This window comes from Alosa alosa, chromosome 1 (genome assembly GCF_017589495.1).
Source record: "Alosa alosa isolate M-15738 ecotype Scorff River chromosome 1, AALO_Geno_1.1, whole genome shotgun sequence".
NCBI classification, from domain to species: Eukaryota; Metazoa; Chordata; class Actinopteri; order Clupeiformes; family Clupeidae; genus Alosa; species Alosa alosa.
The window spans coordinates 41,091,440-41,097,530 of record NC_063189.1 but is presented as its reverse complement, the minus strand read 5'-3'; the positions used below and the strand labels follow the sequence as shown (position 1 = coordinate 41,097,530).

Sequence of the window (6,091 nt, the reverse complement as noted above, 5' to 3'; positions counted from 1 at the left end):
GTGTGATGTGGTGTGGTGTGGTTCGGTGTGGTGTGGTGTGGTGTGGTGTGGTGTAGTGTGGTGTGGTGTGGTATAGTGTGGTTCGGTGTGGTGTGGTGTCGTGTGGTTTGATTCGGTGTGGTGTGGTGTAGTGTGGTGTGTGTTGTTGTGGTGTGGTGAGGTTCGGTGTAGTGTGGTGTAGTGTGGTGTGGTGTGGTTCAGTGTGGTGGTGTGGTTGGGTGTGGTTCGGTGTAGTGTGGTGTGGTGTGTGTTGTTGTGGTGTGGTGTGTGTTGTTGTGGTGTGGTGGTGTGGTTCGGCGTGGTATAGTGTGGTTTGGTGTGGTGTGGTGTGGTTGGGTGTGGTGTGGTTGGTGTGGTGTAGTGTGGTTTGGTGTGGTGTAGTGTGGTTTGGAGTAGTGTGGTTCAGTGTAGTGTGGTTTGGTTCGGTGTGGTGTAGTGTGGTGTGTGGTGTGGTTAAGGTGTGAGGTATAGTGTGGTTTAATTGTAGTGTGGTGTAGTGTGAAGGTAGTGTGGTATGGTTGATTGTGGGTATGAAGTGTGGTGTATGGTGTAGTTTGGTGTGCTTTGGTGTGGTGCAGTGTGGTGTGGTGTGGTGTGGTGTAGTGTGGTGTGGTTGGTGTGGTGTGGTGTGGTGTGGTGTAGTGGGGTGTGGTGTGGTGTGGTGTGGTGTTGTGTGGTTTGGTTCGGTGTGGTTCGGTGTGGAGAATGGTGTGATGTAGTGTAATTATAATATAATTTCTGTATGGTGTAGTGTGGTGTGGTGTAGTGGTGTAGTTTTAGTTGATTATGATGTGGTGTGGTTCGGTGTGGTGTGGTGTGGTGTGAGTGTGGTGTATGGTGTGGTGTGGTGTGGTATAGTGTGGTTCGGTGTGGTGTGGTGCTGTCATTATTAGTTTGAATTCGGTGCTTAATTGTGGTGTAGTGTGGTGTGTATTTATTTGTGGTGTGGTAGAAGGTTAGTGTGAGTGTAGTGTAGTATGAGTGGTTCAAAGTATGGTATGGTTGGGTGTGGTTCGGTGTAGTGTGGTGTGGTGTGTGTTGTTGTGGTGTGGTGTGTGTTGTTGTGGTGTGGTGTGGTGTGGTTCGGCGTGGTATAGTGTGGTTTGGTGTGGTGTAGTGTGGTTGGGTGTGGTGTGGTTCGGTGTGGTGTAGTGTGGTTTGGTGTGGTGTAGTGTGGTTTGGAGTAGTGTGGTTCAGTGTAGTGTGGTTTGGTTCGGTGTGGTGTAGTGTGTGGTGTGGTTCGTTGTGGTGTGGTGTCGTGTGGTTTGGTTCGGTGTGGTGTGGTGTTGTTCGGTGTGGTGTGGTGTGGTGTGGTTCGGTGTAGTGTAGTGTGGTGTGGTGTAGTGTGGTGTGGTTCGGTGTGGTGTAGTGTGGTTTGGTGTGGTGTGGTGTAGTGTGGGGTAGTGTGGTATGGTTCGGTGTGGTGTAGTGTGGTGTGGTGTGGTTCGGTTTGGTGTGCTTTGGTGTGGTGCAGTGTGGTGTGGTGTGGTGTGGTGTGGTTCGGTGTGGTGGTGGTGTGAGTGGTGTAGTGGGGCATGGTGTGGTGGCAGTGTTGTGTGGTTTAGTTGATTGTGGGTGTGGTTCGGTGTGGAATGGTGTGGTGTAGCGTGGTGTGGTGTAGTATGGTTCTGTGTGGTGTAGTGTGGTGTGGTGTAGTGTGGTGTGGTTTGGTTCGGTGTGATGTGGTGTGGTGTGGTGTGGTTCGGTGTGGTGTGGTGTGGTGTGTGGTGTAGTGTGGTGTGTGGTGTGGTGTGGTATGGTGTGGTTCGGTGTGGTGTGGTGTCGTGTGGTTTGATTCGGTGTGGTGTGGTGTAGTGTGGTGTGTGTTGTTGTGGTGTGGTGAGGTTCGGTGTAGTGTGGTGTAGTGTGGTGTGGTTCAGTGTGGTGTGGTGTGGTGTGGTTGGGTGTGGTTCGGTGTGGTGTGGTGTGGTGTGTGTTGTTGTGGTGTGGTGTGGTGTGGTTCGGCGTGGTATAGTGTGGTTTGGTGTGGTGTAGTGTGGTTGGGTGTGGTGTGGTTCGGTGTGGTGTGGTTTGGTGTGGTTGGGTGTGGTGTAGTGTGGTTTGGTGTGGTGTAGTGTGGTGTAGTGTGGTTTGGTGTGGTGTAGTGTGGTTTGGAGTAGTGTGGTTCAGTGTAGTGTGGTTTGTTTCGGTGTGGTGTAGTGTGGTGTGGTTCGGGTGTTGTGTGGTGTCGTGTGGTTTGGTTCGGTGTGGTGTGGTGTTGTTGTGGTGTGGTGTGGTGTGGTTCGGTGTAGTGTAGTGTGGTGTGTGGTGTAGTGTGGTGTGGTTCGGTGTGGTGTAGTGTGGTTTGGTGTGGTGTGGTGTAGTGTGGGGTAGTGTGGTATGGTTCGGTGTGGTGTAGTGTGGTGTGGTGTGGTTCGGTGTGGTGTGCTTTGGTGTGGTGCAGTGTGGTGTGGTGTGGTGTGGTGTGGTTCGGTGTGGTGTGGTGTGGTGTGGTGTAGTGGGGTGTGGTGTGGTGTGGTGTTGTGTGGTTTGGTTCGGTGTGGTGTGGTTCGGTGTGGAATGGTGTGGTGTAGCGTGGTGTGGTGTAGTATGGTTCTGTGTGGTGTAGTGTGGTGTGGTGTAGTGTGGTGTGGTTTGGTTCGGTGTGATGTGGTGTGGTGTGGTGTGGTTCGGTGTGGTGTAGTGTGGTGTAGTGTGGTGTGGTGTGGTGTGGTTAAATTGTGGGTGTGGTATGTGTGGTTTGAGATTCGGTGTAATTATGGTGTAGTGGTGTGTGTTGTTGTGGTGTGGTGAGGATTCGGTGTAGTGTAATTGTAGTATGAGTGTGGTTCAGTATGAGGTAATAGTGTGGTGTGGTTAGGTGTGGTTCGGTGTAATGTGGTGTGTGTTGTTGTGGTGTGAGTGTGGTGGTTGGTAGTGTGGTTTAGTGTGGTGTAGTGTGCTTGGGTGTGTGGTATAGATTCGGTGTGGTGTGGTTTGGTGTGGTTCGGTGTGGTGTGGTTGGTGTGGTGTGGTGTGGTGTGGTGTGGTGTAGTATGGTTTACTGAGTAGTGGTTCGAGTAACAGGTATGATTTGGTTCGGTGTGGTGTGGTGTGGTGTGGTTCGTTGTGGTGTGGTGTGGTGTGGTTTGGTTCGGTGTGGTGTGGTGTTATTCGGTGTGGTGTGGTGTGGTGTGGTTCGGTGTAGTGTAGTGTGGTGTACAGGTGTAGTGGTGGGTGTGGTTGGTGTGAATTATGATGTGGTTGGTGTGGTGTGAAATTTGTGAGTGTGGGGTAGTGTGGTATGGTTCGGTGTGGTGTAGTGTGGTGTGGTGTGGTTCGGTGTGGTGTGCTTTGGTGTGGTGCAGTGTGGTGTGGTTTGGTGTGGTGTGGTGTGGTGTAGTGTGGTGTGGTTCGGTGTGGTGTGGTGTGGTGTGGTGTGGTGTAGTGGGGTGTGGTGTGGTGTGGTGTTGTGTGGTTTGGTTCGGTGTGGTGTGGTTCGGTGTGGAATGGTGTGGTGTAGCGTGGTGTGGTGTAGTATGGTTCTGTGTGGTGTAGTGTGGTGTGGTGTGGTTTGGTTCGGTGTGATGTGGTGTGGTGTGGTTGGTGTGGTGTGGTGTGGTGTGGTGTGGTGTGAGTGTGGTGTGGTATGGTGTGGTTCGGTGTGGTGTGGTGTCGTGTGGTTTGATTCGGTGTGGTGTGGTGTAGTGTGGTGTGGTGTGGTTCGGTGTGGAGTGGTGTGGTGTAGAGTGGTGTAGTGGTGTGGTGTGGTTTGGTTCAGTGTGGTGTGGTGTGGTGTAGTGTGGTGTCGTGTGGTTTGGTTCGATGTGGTGTGGTGTGGTGTGGAGTGGTGTGGTGTAGTGTAGTGTCGTGTGGTGTGGTGTGGTGTGGTTCGGTGTGGTGCTGTGCTGTGCTGCACTGTGTATGGCATGGTTGTGGTATGGTTTGGTGTGTGTGTGTGTTCTGGCACAGTGCTGTGTTGTATTGTATTGTGTGGTGTGGCAGTGTGTAGTTTGGCGGTTGTGGTGGTGGTGGTGGTGTTTGTGTGTGTGCGTGTGTGTGTGTGCTGTTGTGTTTTGTGGCACGGTGTGGATTGATGTGTGATATGTGTCTGTGGTCTAGTGCAGTGCGGTGCGGTGCTGTGTTGTATGGTGTGGGGTAGTGTGGGGCAATGTGGTTATGGATGAATGGGTGCTGTTGCACCACTGCTGCACAGCCTGCAGTCCTCTCTTCTGTCTTTTAGCCTGGGAATATTGGCCCTCTCTAAACTCTCCTCCTGTACGTCTAAACGCTACTATCCTTGACAATTGTTCATCTCTCTACTCTCCCTCTCTTTATATCTTACGCTCTCACTCTCCTTTCTTTTTCTTTCCCTTTCTCTCACTCTCTCTCTTTCAGTCGCTCTCACTCACCTCTCTGTCTAATGCCTCTCTAAATCTTGCTCCCTCTTTTGCTAACTCTCCTTTTCTCTAATGTACTTTCTCCCTCTCTCTCTGTGGGTCTTCTGCCATGTGCCTCAGATAGGATGCTCCTGACAGGTGTGTGTGTGTGTGTGTGTGTGTGTGTGTGTGTGTGTGTGTGTGTGTGTGTGTGTGTGAAACACCTGGGGGCGAGAGCCAGTTGAAAACACGGAATCAAAGCGAGGTAGAGTGCAGGTGTATTCCCTCGGCACACCTGAAGTCACTCTCACACACTCGTGAACTCTTCCCGAGATCCCACACCCTCATCAGTGGTCTTGTGAAGTGCAAATCTCTTTCTCTCTCTCCCTCTCTCCCTCCCTCTTTCTCTCTCTACATCTCTTTCTGCCCTTTTTTCCTCTTTTTGATCGTAGGATTGTGTTGTTTTTATTTGTTTTTCGTGGGCCTGTGTGTTGCCCTTACTCAGGCTTTCCAGTGCTGTGAGAACATTGAGGAGACACGCTGCATACAGATGCCTTGCTGGCCTGGGTTACGAGGTGTCCATAGGCGGCGCAGGGTTGTATATCTGCAGCATGTTTCATGGCCTGTAATGCGGGACACAGGGAGATGTTATTTGCAGCTGCCTGCTGTTGCTGTGATACTGTGCTGGGAATGGATGTGGCAGGCTGTAAATTCGAGCAAAATCGACTCCTCTCTCTGATATCCTTGGAACAGGTGAAGTCAAGGTCTTCCTCCCCCTTTCTCTCTCTTTTTTTCTCTCTCTCCTTCTCTTTCTCTCTCGCATACTTGCTTACTCTCCCTCCTCTCTCTCTCTCTTTCTCTCTCTCTCTCGCTTGCTCACTCTTTTCTATTGGAGCAGAGTTAATGTGATTAATCGCCATTTGGCCATCCTCAGTACACAAACTCACTGCAGCTGACAAATAGCTGCTCAAAGATTTCTTTATCTCCCTTTCCCAGGCACACCACAACCGCCAGATCTCTCTCTCTCTGCAGGCTCTCCCTCTCTCTCTTTCTCTCTCTCTTTCTCTCTCTCTCTCTGTGTGAGGAGTTTGTGTCCGTGTCGTTGTGTATCTGTATGCGTGTATGTGTATGCGTATGCATTTGTGTGTGTATACTGTATGTGTCTGTGTGTGAGAGAGAGAGAGAGAAAACAGAGAAAGAGAAAGAGAGAGAAAGAGAAACGAGAGAAAGAAGCATGTGTGTGCATTTGCTTTCGAGTCACCCATTATTCTATGTGTGCGTGTACATCACCGTGATGCAGTCGCACATGATATACACATAGGCTCTGCACGCCTTTCTAGTCTGAGGCATTTGACTGACACTTTCAGCCCCTTACACTCTAATTGTCTTAACGTGCCGTGGGCTGTTGAATAGGCAGCGTCTGGCATCCAGACTCTGCACCGAGAGGCGCAGCAATGCAGCCTGATGTGATGTTCCTCGCTGCTATTTCAGGTGTGTGTGTGTACACACAAGTGAACTTGTCCTCACAGCCTTTTTTTCTCTCCCTCTCTCCTTCGAGGAGACTGTGCTGTTAAACGAATCACTTGCAGATCTCTGCTATGCAAACTGACAGCCATTTGCAAGTGTAATGTCATTTCCAAAGGATTGGAATTGGAATAGCCAGTTGCAGCCCAAAAGGAGCTAATCTGGGTTTAGTGCACGATGCTGACTGTTGCGTCTCTGCGTGAGTGAGCCCGACCTCAGTCTCTGTGTGGGCTCACACACCTGAGTGT

General features: G+C 50.9%; 2 pseudogenes; both read left to right on the top strand.

The window, feature by feature from the left end:
- The first annotated feature begins 305 nt into the window (after positions 1-305).
- Positions 306-2,534, top strand: LOC125301583 (annotated as a pseudogene).
- A 59-nt stretch (positions 2,535-2,593) lies between these two features.
- Positions 2,594-6,091, top strand: part of LOC125301536 — an 8,645-nt pseudogene continuing 5,147 nt past the window's right edge.